Raw genomic sequence first — 18,874 nt, 5'->3', positions numbered from 1 at the left:
GGGAGTCTGCTTCTCCCTCTCCCTCTGCAGCTTGTGCACTCTCTCAAATAAATGAAATAAAAAAAAAAAAAAAAAAAGAATTGTTCGTGAGAACTATATGCCTGACTTTAATAGGTAAAAATCTCTAATTTCCCCTATTTTGAGACTTCCCAGGTATCGGGGGACTTTAGAATTGTCCTCAAGAATGATGATCTCTCCTAAACCCATTTCTAGGCATGCCTCATTTGAATAAATGTCAAAAATGGGATAGCAAGGATTTGAAGGATTCTAGAAATGGTTACTGCTGTTCTTGAATCAAGTTTTATTATAAGTTAAATCATTTAACTAGAATATGTATGTCTTTCCTTATTTCCTCAAATTGAGACACTCATTTTGGTTTTTTTTATACCTTTTTAAAATTTTGTTTTTTAAAGATTTTATTTATTTCAGAGAAGTAGAGCACAAGCAGGGAGAGGGGCAGGAGAGGAAGTGAGAAAATCCCAAGCAGATTCTGCACTGAGTACAGAGTCCCACGCGGGCCTGGATCCCAGGACCCTGAGATCATGACCTGAGCCAAACTTGAGTCAGATGCTTAACCAGCTGAGCCACCCAGGTGCCCCAACACCTTTCTTTTTCTTTTTAAAGTAAACTCTACACCCAATGTGGGGCTCAAAGTCATGACTCCGAGATCAAGAGTGGCATGCTCTACCAACCAAGCCAGCCAGAAGCCCCTTGAGACACTCATTTTGTAATTGAACAAAATATTCTTTTATAATATTGTAGTTTCAGAATGTTGGTAAGGTCTGGAGCCAAGGGCCAAGCAAGAATTCTTGAGACATCTTTAGTGCAAAAAAGCGATTTTATTAAAGCACTGGGACAGGACAGGACCGGTGGGCAGAATGAGTGGGGCACCAGGGTTGTGATGAATTGACTGATTGTATATTTGGGAGCTGGGGGCGAGGGGCTGCTGGAGGTCACCTCACGCTTTGTCCTCAGCTTGCCTTTTGCTCCCTCATCAATATAACCTAAGTGTCCACTTGGTTACTTTTAGTCCTCCAAGAAAAAGGAAGTCTCGGGCAAAGCAGATCAGATTCCAGCCATAGAATGGGACAGATGAACTACAGAAGAGAGAAATGGCTTTGAAAAGTTAATGTCTCATCAAACTATAACTACTTTGGCTTGTTTCATTGGGTTCTTTTGGTTTAGTTCCCAGCAAGTAAAATATAGACAACTATTCTCTACAAGTCCTATTTCTGAAGAAGGGAACTGTCTGTATTTTCTTAAGGAATACAGAAACAATTTCCAAGAAATCCTCTGACTTAAAATTTGGGGTGGTTCCTCTCTTGCTTGTTTCTTTAAAACCTTTTTAGTTTTTGAGTTAAAAAATAGACTATTATTATTAATTTTTAGATGGAAAAAATAGACTTCAATTTCTAATGCAATTGGGGTTCGGAAAAATACTTGAGAGGAAGGTGCGGAGATTTCCCATACACCCTGCCCCGACTCATACTTCATGCCCGCCACCATGCCTCTGATAAATTACCATCGTCCAGAGTCCATTGTTTACATGAGGGTTCCTCTTCGAGTACATTCTGCAGGTTTGGACAAACATACAGTGTAGTTTCACCGCCCAAAAGACCCTCTGTGGCCCTCCTATTTATTCTTCCTTCTGACAACCTCTGATCTTTTTACTGTTTCCATAGTTCTGCCTTTTCCAGAATGTCATGTAGTTAGTTGGAAACACACAGTCTGGAGCCTTTTCATTACTGGCTTCTTCCACTTAGTGCTATGCATTTAAGATTCCTCCATGTCTTTTCGTGGCTCGATAGCTCATTTCTTCTTAGCGCTGAATAATATTCCCTTGTCTGAGTTGTTAAAAAGACAAGACCAGACCCCAAATGAATTCCTTTCTGCTGAGTCCCAAGTCACCTTCACCATTACCATTTCAGCTCTCTCAGAAATGGAATCTTAAACCAGTCGATCAGGAATCGCTTGATGGACCTATGCCATTCCCTAAAGGAAAATAACCTTGCAATAACCAATCTGCTTTTTTTTTTTTTTTTTTTGGCCTGGTATAGCTCCCTGGTTGCTGCTTCCTGCTGCCCATAAAAGCCTTTCATTTTGTACAGCTCCTTGGAGCCCCTTTCCGCCTGCTAGATTGGATGCTGCTGGGTTCAAACACATTGTTGTTAACCTCTTAACATGGTTATGATGCCTCAGTTTATCTTTTAGCGTGATGTACACATCTTAGGTTTTGACATTAGGAATAAAGCTCCCGTAAACATCTCTGTGTAGCTTTTTGTGTGGACGTAAGTTTTCAGCTCCTTTGATAAAGACCGACAGGCACAACTGGCTGGGTTGTTTGGTACAAGTATGTTAGTTTGGTAGGAAACTGACAAGCTGCCCTCCAAAGCGGCTGTAGCGTTTTGCGTTCTCTATCAGCAATGCAGGCAGGTCCCTGTCCTGCTCCACATCCTCAGCCACGTTCAGTGGTGACAGTTGTGGGTTTTGGCCATTCTGATAGGTGTGCAGCAGTATCTCATTGTTGCCTTAATTTTCATTCCCCTGAAGACACAATGTGTGGAGCTCTTTTTATCTTTGTCTTTGCCATCTGTTATCTTCTTTGGTGAAGTGTCTGTTAGGGTCTTTGTTTCTCATGTATTTTGAATACAGCCCTCTATCAGATGCATCTTTTGCAAATATTTTCTCCCAATTGTCTATGGCTTATTTTATTATTCTCTTGAGTGTGATTTCCTTTTGTTGATCCATAATGTATTAAATTTTATGGGACGCCTGGGTGACTCAGTCAGTTGAGCATCTGCCTTCAGCTCAGGTCATGGTCCCAGGATCCTGGTATCGAGCCCTGTGGCCAGCTCCCTGCTCAGCGGGGTGTCTGATTCTCCCTCTTCATCTGCCTGCTGTTCCCCCTGCTTGTGTTCTCTCTCTCTCTCTGTGTGTGTAAAACAAAATCTTTAAAAAAATTTTTTTAATACTAAGAAGTATTTTTTTGTTGTTATTGTTCATTTGGTAAGCCAAGAAACTATAATGTTTTACAGTGGCTTTCAAACTTGACATTATTTTCTACTTTGTATACAAATTGTCTGATCAGTCTGTGAGCACTGGTGCGTTTGGTTGTGACTGCTGGTGTTCTGAGCTGTTGTTAAATCTGGAAGGTTTGATGTTTTTATCAGGAGTAGTTCTGCCCTAATTCCGTGAGAACCGAGACAGATAATTTAAAGAAAAAACTGACTGCCATTTTAGAGACGTCAAATCCAAAAGAGACTCATTTGGGCATTTCTTTTCGACTGCATTTCAATTCCTAGGTCCTCTTATTTTCTTTTCTTCCTTAAAATGTTGTCAGATATTCCCAATTCTTCAATCTTCTTTGTTTATATTCTAAGCTTGTTTGACTTTTTTTCTCCCATTCTATTTTACATTTTAAAAGGGATCTTTTGGGATAATTGTCACATGAACTGAAAGCAAAGTCTTTTGATGACTCATCTTGTAGACACTGTGAGAGCATATTGAGAAAAAAGCAGATGTTTTTTTCTCTACTTCTTTTATGTTGTTACAACCACTCAAATAAAAGAGGAGTACAGCAAATGCTGTCAGCTGGCATGTTGGGTAAGTAGTCTGTCGAATTGATGGGGCTGTCAGAGGGAGCCAAGCAGGAGCATCTGGGCTCCCTTTCCTCCCGAAGGTGGCTGGACCCAAATCCACACTGTGTGCGTTCTAGTCTGCGAAAATGATTTGTTTTGCATCCAGAACTTGCTCTAGACAAGGTCATTGCGGGGCGTGGGGCGGGGGTCTGTGGTGCAGGTGAAAAAATTCCCCCAGGGTAGACAAGAGTTTATTGGATACAGGGTAAGGGCGGAGCGGGCAGGACCGCAAAGGAGAGACTGTCCCCCACGACGCGGTGGTGAGGGACCATTGTTACAGGGAGTACGGGACGGATGCAATTTTCCCTTTTCTGGTAACCTTAGGAACTGTGCCTGGGAAGGCTGTTGTAAACAGCAAATCCATTGGAGTACACTGGGGAATGGAAGTATGGGGGTGTCTCATTGGCTGGGTTATGACGGTCTCTCATTGGCTGGGCTGTGACTCTCTCATTGGCTGAACTATGACAGTTTCTTATTGGCTGGGCTGTGACTCTCTCATTGGCTGGGCTATGACTGTCTCTCATTGGCTGGGTTGTTGCTTGGTAAGGAAGAAAACCTACCTTCCTACCGCTGGCATGGTAAAGTAGTAGCTGACCTTCCTGAGCACTTGCACTGTTGGTCTTTTCCTGTTGGGTCTGCAGTGGACAACCCAGCTCCGTTTTAGTGAGGTTTCCCTTTATTAATTTTCACACTATAATTATTATTTTTTTAAGTAATCTGTACCCCCGGTGTGGGGCTTGAACTCCCGAGAGCAAGAGTCATGTGCTCTATTGACTGAACCAGCCAGATGCCCCCCAATTTTTTTTTTTTTTAATTTTATGTAGTTACTTGACACACACACACACACAGAGCACAAGCTGGAGGAGTAGCAGGCAGAGGGAGAAGGAAAAGCAGGCTCCCCTCTGAGCAAGGAGCCTGACATGGGGCTGGATCCCAGGACTCTGGGATCATGACCCAAGTCAAAGGCAGTTGCTTAACCAGCTGAGCGCCCCTCTTTTTTTTTTTTTTCCAAGAGAGAAAATTTTTATAAATGATCAACTATGTTCTTTGGATAATCATTATGATTCTGTTTTGTTCTGTATGAGAGGCCATATGCTAGGTTTTAAGTTGTGCTGTCTTCACGTGGGGCATGTTAAAGTAGTATATTATATATGGGTTTGAAATCTGTAGCAAGCTGAATGAAACCTGCTTTGTCACTGAAATTATATCAGCTCAAAATATCCAACTTCAACTTTGAGTTATACCAACTCAAACTATCATTTCCTGTGACCAATTTTCTTTTTAGTTATCATATTTAAGATAAGATGTTATTCTATGAAATTGTGGAACTTTAAATCTGCCAGGGCCTTAGAGGTCACACCTTCTCTACAGATAACTAAACTGAGGCCTTCATATGTGAAGGGACTCTTCTGAGGTTGCTTCAATTTCACTTGAGGTTTTGAATCTCTTTCTATTCCACTGCCTTTTTAGACCTTGGCTGAGGTAAAGAAATTAAAAATGAAAAGAAAGCACAAAAGGAAAGGAGGGCTCAGTATTCTATGGATCGGTCGATAGTGTGATGTTGTGAAATCGATTAGTCTTGGAGTCTAGCAGTTTAGAGGTTTGGCTTCTCTTTTTGCCCTTGCTAATTTTGGTCTTCTTTTCCTCTTAAATAAAAACTGTTTCTGCAGTGAAAAAAAAAAAAAGAGAGAGAGAGAGAGAAGGAGAGAAAATTACACAGATAATAATGTGTTTGAAAAAGCCCATGAGTGATACATCATTATTTGTTTTCTGGTGGCAGAACAATGAATGCAGTGTATAGGTGTCTGTAAACTTTTCTTACAGCTACCGAGCTGATTAGGGGCAGTGAAGTAACCTGAAGTGTGTTCTGTGTTCCAATGCGGAAGGTATGCATACCTTGAATTTCCTATATTTGTACCTCTATAAATACCATACCCATCTCAAGTGTATGATAGGGGCCAAGGGCAGGTCTCCCCAAGATGGACCACTTTGGGAGGAAGATTATTTTGAAATGCAATCAATCATTATTTTAAAAACAATCAAAACCCAGCAGATTCATGGGGCACCTGGGTGGCTCAGCGGGTTAAGCTGCTGCCTTCTGCTCAGGTCATGATCCCAGAGTCCTGGGATCGAGTCCTACATCGGGCTCCTTGCTCAGCGGGGAGCCTGCTTCTCTCTCTGCCACTCCCTGCCATGTTGCCTGCTTGTGCGCACTCTCTCTCTCTCTCTGACAAATAAATAAATAAAACCTTTAAAAAAAAAACAACAACCCAACAGATTCAGGAAAAGCTCCTTACCTCTGCTCAGCTGCCTAAATTCCCATCAGAAAGAAGACTGTATCAGGAAGAGGGCCATTAACAGAGATGCCTTTTTACCTAAGAAACTTATTTGTATAACAGGGCAATCCTTGTTTTCCAAACATCTCTAGTGGTATTCTTTCCCTTTGTATGCCCAGATTCTACCTTTCTCTTTAGGTTGTCTAAGCCTCATGGTGTCTGGCTGTCTTTGGAATCTCATGTCTATGTGGATTCCCCACACGTACCAAACTAGATTTGGTTTTCTCTCGTTCTTCTGTCTTATGTCAGTTTGATTCTCAGTCTAGCCAGAAGGATTTTAAAGGGAAGAGGTCATATCTTCCTCCCACAGGCATGGTCAGGCTCTGCAGTGGTAATTGTAGGTGTAAATGTAGTGGTGAGCAAGGGTCAATGAGGAAATGTTGCAACTTGCAACATGAAATACATGGCATATTGATGACAGTGAACCTCAGAGGGAGAAGGGAAATTTGACCACTCAGGTGAACTGGACAGACTGCTAGAAAGAGACTGTAACTGACTCAAGAAGAATTAGGAAATCTGAAATGACCTATAATGAATAAAGAAATTTAATTAGTAGTTAAAGCTCTTGGGGCATCTGGGTGGGTCAGTCAACTAAGCGTCTGCCTTGGGCTCAGGTCGTGATCCCAGGGTCCTGGGATCTAACCCCATGTTGGGATCCCTGCTCAGCAGGGAGTCTGCTTCTCCCTCTGACCCTCACCCTCACTCTCTCCCTCTAATAAATAAGTAAAATCTTAAAAAGAATTAAAAAGTAAATTATCAAATTGTTGGGTGCCTGGATGGCTCAGTGGGTTAAGCCGCTACCTTCAGCTTGGGTCATGATCTCAGGGTCCTGGGATCGAGGATCCAGGGTCATTGGGCTCTCTGCTCAGCAGGGAGCCTGCTTCCTCCTCTCTCTCTGCCTGCCTCTCTGCCTGCTTGTGATCTCCCTCTGTAGAATAAATAAATAAAAATTTAAAAAAATTATCAAATTGTTTCAGAACATAGAGGAGGAGGAGTCCCCAACTCATTCCATGAGACCAGTATGTCTCTGATACCAAAGCCAAAGATATCACAAGAGAAACTATAGTCAAATACTCCTCATGAACATAGAGGCCAATATATGAACAAACTGAATCTGAATAAAACAAACATATAAGGAAGATTATACACCACCACCCAGTGGAACTTATCTCAGGAATGCGAGATTAGTTTAATATCAAAAAAATCAATGTAATTGTGTCATTTTCCAAACGCTAATAATTTTCCAGCAGCAACTGGATGTCGTACAAGTCAATTCAGTTCCGACCCTAAGTACCCAGAGTTAGCACAGACCCCATAAGTTGAAGCCTCAGTCCCACACAGTCCCCACTTCAGGTCCCAGCCACAAGTCCCCAAGGCTGCCACACTTCTGCCTCACTAAGCACAAATTCAGGGGTTCCTACAACCTTTCCCTCAGATTTGATAATTCACTAGAGCTACTCATAAAATCAGGAAAATGCTATACTTAATATTGCAATGGTCTTATAAGGGACCCATCTCAGGAAGAGCCAAATGGAAGAGATACACAAGGGCGAGGTGGGACAGAAGGCATGGAGCTTCCATGTCCTGTCTGGGCATGCTACCCTCCTGGGGTATCCGATGAGTTCACCAACCTGGAAGTTCCCTGAACTTTGTTCAAGAGTTTTTATCAAGATTTTATTATGTTAGCATGACTGATTAAGTCACTGGTGTTGGTGGTTAATGCAACTTCCAGCTGGTCTCCCCTTGTTGGAGGTGGAGGAGATAGGACTGAAATTCCATTGTCTAATCACGTGGTTGGTTCTTCTGGCAACCAGCCCCAATCTCGAAGCTATACAAGGGCCCACCCAGAGTCACCTCATTAGCATAAACTCAGGTACGATCTGAAGAGGCCCATTGTGGTGGTGATAGACACTCTTAGCGCTCAGGAAATTTCAACGGTTTTAGGAGCTCTGTGCCAGGAACGAGGGACAAAGACTATATACGTGTTTGTGTGTGTGTGTGTGTGTATACATATTATTTTGGTAAGATTTTATTTACTTATTTGAGAGAGAATGAGCAAGACAGAGAGCATGAACAGGGGCAGAGGGAGAGGGAAAAGCAGACTCCCCACTGAGCAGGGAGCCCAATGTGAGGCTCCAACCCAAGACACTGGGATCATGGCCTGAGCTGAAGGCAGACGCTTAACCAACTGAGCCCCTGTATGTATGTATGCATATATATTTTTTAAAAGATTTTATTTTTTAATAAGCTGTCGAACCTGTTGTGCGACTTGAACTCACAACCCCAAGGTCAAGGGTCGCATGCTCCACCAAAAGAGCCAGCCAGGTGCCCCCCCCCTTGTATTTTTTATTATACCTCAGTAATACACCATATAAATAAAATAAAGGACAAAAACTTCATGGTCATTCACATTGCAGAAAAGGCACTTGACAAAATCCAATACCATGCTTAAACAAAAACTAAGCACCTTTCATTAAAGTAGGAATAGAGAGTTTCTTCAACTAAATAGAGTCATCAATGGAAAAATCCACAGCTAACATCCTGCTTAATGCTGAAAAATTGAATGTTCTTTTCCTAAGATTGGGTTCACAGCAAAACGTACATTTTTGCCATTTCTGCAATAAGACAAAAAAAAAAAAAAAAAGAAAGACATCCAGTTTGTCAAAGAAAACTGTCAATCACAGATAACATAATCTTATATGTTAATAATCCCAAGGATGCACACATAGACGAATAAATCTCCTAAAACTAATGTATTTAGTAAGATTGGGATACAAAATCATTATACAGAAACCAATTGTATTTTATATACTAATATTGGACTATTTGCTGACGAAACTTTTATAATTTGATTCACAATAGTATCAAAAAGAATAAAATAGTAATAAATTCCACAAAAACATAATTTTTATTTACTGAAAACTACTAAGCATTTCTTAAAGGAATTAAAAATATAAATAAATGGAGAAAATCTCCATGTTCATGGGTTGGGAAATTTAGTCTCATTGAAGAATCGCCATGTTGATGTATAAAGAAATTCAATGCAGTCACTCTCAAAAATCCCAGCTGGACCTTTGTAATAGAAATCAACATGCTGACTTTAAGACTTGTAAGGAAATACAAAGACCCTGGAATTGGCAAAGCAATTTTGAAAAAGAACAAAGTAGGAGGTATTTTCGCTTTTTTATTGCAGACTTACTCGTGAAGAAAGTGTTATCAAGACAGTACGGTGTTGGTGTTAAGGATGGAGTCATATAAAATAAATAACTGAGAGTCCAAAAATCCTTACATTTCTGGTCAACTGACAAAGATACCAATACAATTCACGTCGGGGAAAGATAGTCTTTTTCACAAGTGGCGCTGGGACAGTGGGACAGCCAGGAGCAAAAGAGATGAACTCAGATACTGACAGACTCTGTCTTCCAAGGTAGAATGTTCATGGGAAACGGAATTCAGGACACCAGGAGAAGATCTGTTCCCTGGAGCACAGTGGGGAGCAAATGAATACGGAATTTATTGATGGAATTCACGCCGGGCCATTAAGTATTTATCTATGAATAAGGATGGGACTTGTTTTCAAGGTAGTGAAAGCCTCTCCAGCCTTTGTCCTAGCCTCAGGTTTCTTTTTTTCTGTGGCTGGTTTGAACCCGGACCTGTAAACATGCATCACTTCCTGATCCCAACCAAGAGTAACCTGGGGAAAATATGGGTGTCCACTGACTCACGTAGATATTAGTAATGAAGGGACCATAAGGCTTTCCTGCATTCGCAGTGTAAGCACCACACACCCACAGGGTAGTGTAGCAGAACTTGGGTTTTGACTGTGTTCGATGTAAGGGACATTCCTGCTAACGACATTCGGCTTTATCTTTGCTCAAACACACGTGCTTTGGCCCAACTGCAAGTGATGGAGGAAAGGCATTAGGGTTCAAAGCCTTTGGCCATGAAAAAACTCTTGAGAGTTTTTGGTGCAAAAAGGTGGTTTTATTAAAGCACGGGGACAGGCGCCTTGGGCAGAAAGAGCTGCCCTGGGGTCCTGAGCAGTGGCCCATGATATACTTTCAAGTTGGGAAGGGTTAGGGATCGACTATGCCTTCCAGGTATTTTGACAAGGTTTCCAGGATCCTGAGGGGGCTAGCTATGGTTTTTTGTTTTAATATTTTTTTATTTATTTGAAGGAGAGAGAGACATAGTGAGAGAGGGAACACAAGCAGGGGGGGTGGGAGAGGGAGAGGGAGAAGCAGGCTTTCAGCTGAGCAGAGAGCCCTATGTGGGGCTTGATCCCATGACCCTGAGATCCACCTGAGCCGAAAGCAGAGGCTTAACACCGGAGCCACCCGGGCTAGCTGTTGCTAGGAGAAGATCCTAGAACTCAAGTCATGAGATTCTTGAGATGTCTATCAGTGGGTCATCTTCTTTGGGGATGATCAGTAACACATATCTTGGGGGTAGAGATAAAGGAAGTTTCCAAAGGAATTTTTATATGTTAAAGTAGACTTACAGGCTCCTGGAGGGTCAGGCTAAGATTGCCTTTTGCCCTTAGCAAAGTATTAACTTTGAGGCAGCTGCGTTCCTAGAGGAAGGTCTCTCGGCCTGTTTCAAGGACTTATAAAGGAGCTGTAAGGAGTAAGCAAATTTAACCATTTCTCTTCTGCCTTTGTTTCCCTCATCACCAGGAGCAAAGGTTATTCCTTTATCATGTTACTCCTCTGTCATGTGAAAATGCAAAGCAGTGAGGGTAAGTTGTATACCAGGTCAAGAGCAAGTCACAGCATTGCGTTCACAATTCGCCAGCTCCACCGTCAAGTTCAGGTTTGGGCTGTATTTTCTCCCAAGAATTCTGTGTGGGTCAGGCCCAAGGCCCTTTCTGTTGCCTGTGCGCCTGTGCCTTATCCGTGGAATAAGGCTTCCCATCTACACACCCTGACTTTGCAGAATGCTTTCAAGTACATTTTGACATGAGCCTCCCAAGAACTTAGCACAGGAGTTCAGAGAGAGGGCTGGGTATTCCTATAGCAGGGCTCAGAACTGGGCGCAGAGAGATAGGGGCTGGCCTAGGAGGGCAGGTAGGTGGCCTCCACTAGGCTTGGCCCGGCTGCCTCTCGACACAGCCTTTGCCTGGGTGCCCACTCCATTGTTGGGCTAACTGGAATTCTAGAAGCTGAATCTCGAGCCTACGGCACCTGTTTTCTTCAATCCAACCCAAGAGGATTTAGTTATTTGGCATCTCAGAGAAGCCTGCGGAAACATTGCCTTATCAGGATGTGGGGAGCACAGCCGCACACACACCCCTCCCATGAAGCCCGGTTTTTTGGAAGGTCCCGTGGAGTTTGGGATTCATGTTAACCATCAGATGAGGAGAGTGGGCTAGGGGGATTTCAGATGCCTCGGGGAAGGAGTACGTTATTTCAAGTTCCCAGGTGCCTCTGAAAGTAAGCGTAGGGCCGAGGCGTGAGCAGGGGCAGAGGGCCCTCGGGTCCCGCATTTGCTGACTCAGTCTTGCTCAGCTTCAGCTCCCAAATTATGCTCTCCTGTGCAGATTTTTTACCACTTGTCTCTCTGCATTATTGGAAACTGCAAGCTATCCCCGGTAAACAGTAAAGCCAATTTAAACCCAGTCAAGCCTGCAAGTATTAAAACTCAGGCTTGGAAATGGGGGGGGGGGTGGATATGACAGAGGCTCCTGAAGGAAGATCTCACTACCTCTTTGCCAATGTCCCCAGGGGGAAGGGGGCTGTGAGGATGACAAATGACCCCCCTGGGGCTCCAGGGAGGGAGCTGGGGCTGCCTGCAGAGGCAGAGTGGATTTCATTTCATGCCAAGAAGAATGAGATTACAAATATCTTCAAGGGTCTTCTGCACGGGCAGGGGACATAGCGGTCCCAGGAGTGGGGAGGGAAATGAGAAGGCAGAGCAGGGTCTGTGCTGTGTGGCGTTCAGTGCCCAGGATGCTGGTGAGGTGGGAGTCACAGAGAGACGCCATGTGCCTTTCGGGTAGGGGAGTGCTGGGCGCCGGATCTAGGCTATGCTTGACCCTGCATCTTCAGTCTGCTGGCAGATCTGAGGGCGCATCTCTTCCAGAGAGAGCCGTGGCATGCCTCTTGCCCTCTCGTGGCCGAGAGCTTGGCCCCAAGCAGGATTTCTCAGCCCTGGCCCCTTTGACACCTGGGCTGTATCATTCTGTGTTCTGGAACCGTCCAACTCGTGTAATGCAGGACGGAGAGCCTCCCTGGGCTCTTCCTGCTGGGTCTCAGTAGCACCGCCAACCACTCCACCCCAGCCAAGCTGTGACAACCAAAAATATCTCCAGACATCACCAAATGTCCCCTATGGGGCAAAATGGTCCCTGTTCTAGGAGGTGGCAAAAATGAGCCAAGCGGAAGGCTTGTGAGGCATTTTGGCATTGAGAGGGGCTGCCTTGCTGAGAATGGGTCAAACTCATCTCTTTGAGTAAAATCACCTCCACATAATTGGTCACTTAACAGGTTGGTGGGTGTGGTGCGCACTCGTCCGCGGCCCTAATGCCCAGAGCCTGGGAACGCGTCACTTTGTCCAGCAAAAGGGATTCCGTAGCTGTGGTGAAGTTCAAGATCTTGAGATGGGAAGATCGTCCCAGGTGATCCGGGGGGGGGGGGGCCTCTGTAATCACACGGTCCTTGGAAGAGGGAGGCAGGAGGCTCAGACACAGGGAAGGAGAGGGTGTTTGAAGCAGCGGCCGGAGAGGAAGGGGCGGTTCCTCACTGCCCATCCTGAAGATGCAGGAAGGGACCACGGGCCAAGAAATGCCTCTAGCAGCTGGAAAAGGCAAGGGAACACACCCTCTCCTCCACGCCTCCAGGAGGAACGCAGCACGGCCAACACCTTGATGGGGGCCCAGGGAGACCCAGTGCAGACCGCTGACCACCGGAGCTCTGAGAGAATAAACATGTGTTGTTAGAAGCCGCTGAGTTTGCCAGCGAAGCCACTGAATTTGTCGCAGCCGCCCTCGAAATGAACCTAGTGGGTAGTCCTTGCTCTTTCTCAGCTGGGCTGTGGCTTCTTTTTCTTTTCTTTTCTTTTTTTAAAAAAATATTTTATTTATTTATTTTTCAGAGAGAGAAGAGAGAGCGCACAAGCAGGGGGAGCAGGAGGCAAGGGAGGAAGCAGACTTCCCGCCAAGCAGGGAGCCCAGTGTGGGGCCTATCCCAGGACCCTGGGATCACGACCCGAGCCGAAGGCAGACACCTAATGCCTGAGCCACCCAGGCGTCCCATGGGCTGTGGGCTCTGAGGGTGGGAGCGCGCCCTGGTTTTCTGTACCTTTCGCATTTGTTTGTTTGCGAGGGTACTTACATCCTGAGGAGCCAGAGTCTTCCATAAACTCTTTCCTCTGAGGGGCTCACGCAAAGCTGATGGCCTGGGTTTTGATGGAACCTCTAATCTGTTGGCTGATAGGACTGTGGTACCGGAAGTCAGGCTGCAGAGTAATGCAAGCCTTGCGTGGCCCTACGGGTCTGCCTTGGACCCGCATCCTCTCCCTGATGCCTTGGCCACAAGTGTCCATCAGCTAGCATCTTTCTTGGAGCTTCTTGGGCTTCTCCGTCCCGGAATTGGCACTACAGGGCTCTGCCCAATGCAGGCTGGACAGCACGCATCGGGGGTCCTTCTCCCAGCTACCATAGGAACCAGGCTGTGCAAAAATTCACTGATTTCATAAATTCCTTAAGTTTCACTTTAAAATGAAAAAATGTTTTAATGGATGTAATTATTTAGAGCAGTTTGAGGTTGACAGAAAAATTGAGCGGGAAGTACAGAGTTCTTAGATATCCCTTGCCCTGCCCTCGCCCCGCACCACCTGTCCCACTATCACCATCCCCACCAGGGGTGCATTTGCTGCGATCAAAGAACGAGCACTGACTGGTCATCGCCGCCGCGAGCCCACAGCTAACATGAGGGTTCACTGGGTGCTGCAGGATTTGCGGGTCTGGACAAATCACGCTGGCACGTGTCCATCACTAGGGCATGGTACAGTTCCTCTGCAACGCGGACTGCAGAATGGACATGCTGCCCGGTGGATATCCGGTGTCATTCCCATATAGCCCCACACGACACCTGTAACTCTGGACAGTTGCCTGCTAACTGTCCAAACAGTTGTTTGTTATAAGGGGGGATCAGGTGAGGGAGTGCAACCAGGTCAGCGGAAGATCCTCTCAGCTTTATGAATATATGCTTGAGGCAAGCCTTCTTATTGCGATGAATTCAGCAAGTACCAATCGGCCGCCATAGGTTAGGGAGCAAAGGTGATAGGGAAGGATCTGCCCTCCCAGAACTTCAGGGAGCTTGGCAAATGTTGGATACAAACAAGGTCTGCTCAGCGGGAATAAGAGGGCATCTGCCTAAAAGCCCAGCAGGATGTAGGAGAGGACAGAGTTGGGATGCCGGTGCTACGGAGCAGGTAGCAGGTTTGCCATCACCCAAGGCCAGGCAAAGCTCCGATGCTGGAGCACCAGCCAGGGACTCTCTTCCTAAGTCATTCTTTCCTCCTGAGGTTTTTGCTGACTCTTCCAGGCAGATGAAGAACCAGGATTCTGGTCCCTGCTGGGGGGCTGGAAGCAGCTCATGGACTCCGTGAAGCCGAATTTCTTCATCTGAAAATAGAGTGTGAATGAACACAATGGCGTGGAGGATTTCTGTGAGCCAGGAACCCCTCTGATAGGTATGCAGGTGGGACCAGGTCCGCCTCTGGTCACCAAACCCCACCAGCCCTTAACTAGTAGCTCTGGATTAGATCCCAATGCATAGGCAGAAGTTTCAGCAGAGGCTCCCCCCAGCCCTCAAATCCTGCAGTCCTTGCAGAATTAACAAGAGCTGGGTGGAGGGTGGACCGCGTCCCTTGCCAGCCAGGGGGTGTGGAGGGATTACTGTGCCAGCTGGAGATACTGCAGGAAAGAAATGTGCAGGTGCAGCAGTGGGGCTCCTGTCCTTTGGTGCCCTGGCTTGGATGGTCCTCTCTTGCCTTTGGCTGGCGTGCTTCTGGAGGCAGGTGTCCCCTTTGGTGTGGCGAATGCCGAGGGCCGGGACGGAAGAGGAATAAGCTGGTGTGGGAGATGCAAACACACTTCGAGTTTCCACTCAGCCCTCACAGGAAGCTTCTGCTTCACAGGAAGCTTCTGGCCTGCTCTGCACGATCTCCTCTGGGTTGGTAGGAGGCATCCCTCACTAGCCTGTGGCTTCCGGCTGTTTTCTGCTGTTCCTGTTTAAGTCCCCAAGTTCACAGATTGTCCATATCTTTCATTCCCTCCTTGGAAGGCTCTGGTAACTCAATTTGTGGAAAATTGAAAACCTTTCCAGATATTACTCTTTCGAAAGTGGTTTTGCCTAAGAACATAACAACGTACAAGCTCCAGCAGGGGTGATTCATTTAGCTCTTGTTGCCCTTGACCTAAGAAGAAAACATAAACGGGAGGGCTGGAAAGTAACAGTTGAAACCAATGTATGAGCTCATTTTAAACAAAGCGTCTGTGTTTTTCCTCCAGCTACACAGTTCCTAGAAAGTACTAGAGAACAGGAATGTGTGTATTTTGCCCCTGAATGTTTCATACTGCTGCACATCGCCACGAGGGGGCTGCAGGGCTAAATGCAGGCTCACGGGAGGGGTTCTGATCCATGGTCACTGCCCTTATCCTTACGGCAGAGGAGGAATTCAGTGGCTTTTCCTGGCCCTCAGTGTTCTCCGAGGGCCCCTGGGCTTTCTTTCCATGAGCACAGCACGGGAACCCACAGTCTGACTTTGGGGTCCTTCCTCCCTCCCCACATCTGCCGCGACGGCATCCTTCAACACTTGGCCACGGGAGGACTTGGCCGCCAACCAGCTCGAGCTGCCCTTGTTGGGACTTAAGTGAATTTCCCTGTTGTTTTTGGGACGAGCCAGTGATTCTTCTGTAGTGGGTTGAATAGTACTTCCACCCTCCCCAAGATATTCCACATCCCAGCCCCTGGAAGCTGTGAATGTGACCTTATCTGGAAATAGGGTCTTGGCCGATGAACTTGAGGATCTCAGGGTGAGGTCACTGGGGATTTAGGGCTCTGTGTCTGATGGTTGGTTTCTTCTACGAGAAAGGAGGGAAACAGCGGGAAAGGTGTGTGGAAACAGAGGCAGGGACAGGAGTGATGTAGCTACAAGCCACAGAATGCCAAGGATTGCCAGTTCATTCTAGAAACCTGGAACAGATTCTCTCTCACAGCTTTCAAAGGAACCAAGTCCTGGCGACACTTCGATCTCAGACTTCTGGCTTCCAGAACTGTGTGAGAACACATTTCTGTTGTTTTAAACTCCCCGGTTTGTGACATTTTGTTGTGGTAGACCTGGAAAAATGAATACAGCTCTCCCTGAGCCCTACAGTGGGTCACTCCGCCCGGCTTTGCCCTGGTGATTGTCCCTGGGGCCCGCTGTGCACCTTTCTTCCTGCCTTCACTGGGGTGGGCTGTTTACGCCCAGATGGCTGATGGCGTATGTCATTAGCTGGAAAGTCTCAGAGGGTCTGTGTTGTTTTCTCCCGCTTTGTCCTCAGTTCTCTGTTGATTTCCTGAGAATAGACTCTATCTTTTGATAACTTCTCAGCTTGGCATAATTGCATAACTGCTTGGTTCCAGACTGTTCAGGAGAGAGGCTGGGAGATCCTAGTTCCTCCTGTGGGAGAGGGTGACTATTGCAGCTTTATCCCAGAGGGTGCTGGCTTCTGGCAGGGGTCCTCTGGCACAGATGAGCCCCACTCTGAAGGAGAGACTTCCGTGCTTCTGTTCTGACCTGGGGCTGAGCTCTGAGCTAACAGGGATCCCTTCTGCTCTGAGTTGCCTCCTCTGGGTGGAAAATGCCATGTCTGAATGGAGGGGATTGAAAAGCGCCAGGCAGGGATCTTGGGAGGCTCACAGCCCTCCTTGTCTCCCAAGCTTCTTCTGGGAGCTCCACATGGGAAAGATGAAGGTGCCCCAAAGTCTCTCTCTTCCTCTTTTTTTTTTTAAATTAATTTATTTATTTGCAGAGTAAGAGAGCACAAGCAGGGGGAATAGCAGAGGGAGAGGGAGAAGCAGGCTCCCTGCTGAGCAGGGAACCCAATGTGGGGCTCGATCCCTGGATCCTGGGATCATGACCCAACCTGAAGGCAGATGCTTAACCGACTGAGCCACCCAGGCGCCCCTCTCTTCCTCTCTTTGCAGTGAGAGAAAACCACTTACTTCCTGAACAAAATCCAGTGTCTGCCCTTAGGTGGGTGAGTGGGTATGACAGGGCACTGTCCCTGCAGTGGACTCTTCTTACCCAAGGTTGTAAGATTAACTTTCCCCTTGGATACGGTCTCTCTCTAATCTCTCACCTGGTAGGACTGGGATTGGTTTCATTAAGGTGGAGGGCAGGCTCCTGCTACCCGGGTAGCCGTGGGGTGCCGGGAAGGATATGAGCCCAGAACGCAAACAGCAGTAAGCTGAGCGGGTCAGCTTGCTCACCTCCGTCTGCAATCACTCCAGGCCTGCTTCTCCAGCAGAAACCATTCTGCCTTTAGTCCTGGGCGCACCAGCGGACCACCTTTCCTGGGGCATCTGCTGCTGGGAACAGCTGTGTGGAGGGCCCCTCCTTCAGGAACAGGGCAGGAACATACGTGCTGTGGCCTGTTGGGGCTGCCGAGAGGATGATCCTTACCCGTGCCCCTATAACGGGGCGCACATGCAGGAGCACCTGGCTCCGGGGGTCCCGAACAGACCAGGCTCGGCCTCTCGGCGCTCACAAAATCCAGAGGCAGAGAGATGAGTGGTGGGGAACGAGAAGGGAATTTATTTCAGTAAGGCCAGGGGAAGACAGCTTCTCAAAGACTGTCTCCAAAGTGCTGGAAACTCTTCAAGGTTTATATGAGGACAGTGTGGGACAAGGGTGGGTGGGTATGGGCAGTGGGCAGTGAAGGTCAAGTTGACCGTTGTCTTGGGGTCAGTTATGCAGGGTTTTGCTGGCTCAGGGCTGTCCCTCTGGCTTGAGTTTTGGTTCCCACCACTGGATACTTTGCTGGTAGGGTCTTTTGCCTGATTTAGGAGATAAGCTAGAAAGGAGAACTTAAAAAAAAAAAATACAGGATCCTGGAATTGAGCCCCATCGGGGTCCCTTCAGCGGGACGTCTGCCCCTCCACTGGCTTGTGCTCCTATGCTTTCTCTCTCTCAAATAAATAAATAAATAAATAAAATCTTTTTAAAAAAGTACGGACTGGGAGTGCCTGGGTGGCTCAGTGGGTTGAAGCCCCTGCCTTCCACTTGGGTCATGATCCCAGGGTCCTGGGATCTCTGGGTCCTGGCTCTATGCTCAGCGGGGAGCTGCTTCCTCCTCTCTCTGCCTGCTTCTCTGCCTACTTGTGATCTCTGTCTGTCAAGTAAATAAATAAAAACTCTGGGGCGCCTGGGTGGCTCAGTGGGTTAAGCCGCTGCCTTCGGCTCAGGTCATGATCCCAGGGTCCTGGGATCGAGCCCCGCATCGGGCTCTCTGCTCAGCAGGGAGCCTGCTTCCTCCTCTCTCTGCCTGCCTCTCTGCCTGCTTGTGATCTCTCTCTGTCAAATAAATAAATGAAATTAAAAAAAAAACAACTTAAAAAAAAAAAGTACAGGCTGAAGTCAGAATGGAGGTTGACTTCCACTTGGCTGAAGAGACTCAGGGACAAGCAAACCTGTCTTCAAATTATATTCTGGTGCTTCCTAAATGATATCCTGGGCAAATGGTTTAACTTTTGGGGGACTCAGTTTTATCTGTAACTCAATGGAACAAGGATAATGGGTTTTCCAGAGAGGAAGAGGGAAGGATCAGGGCACCGTGCTGTCTGCATTCTGGGACTGAGCTTCTGAGGGCTCCAGGCGCTGCTGGTCAGAGTGATTTCAGGGTCTAATACT

The sequence above is a fragment of the Mustela lutreola genome, chromosome 15 (assembly GCF_030435805.1).
Source record: "Mustela lutreola isolate mMusLut2 chromosome 15, mMusLut2.pri, whole genome shotgun sequence".
Lineage (NCBI taxonomy): Eukaryota > Metazoa > Chordata > Mammalia > Carnivora > Mustelidae > Mustela > Mustela lutreola.
The sequence above is the reverse complement of the archived record's forward strand: the minus strand, read 5'-3'. Positions refer to the sequence as shown.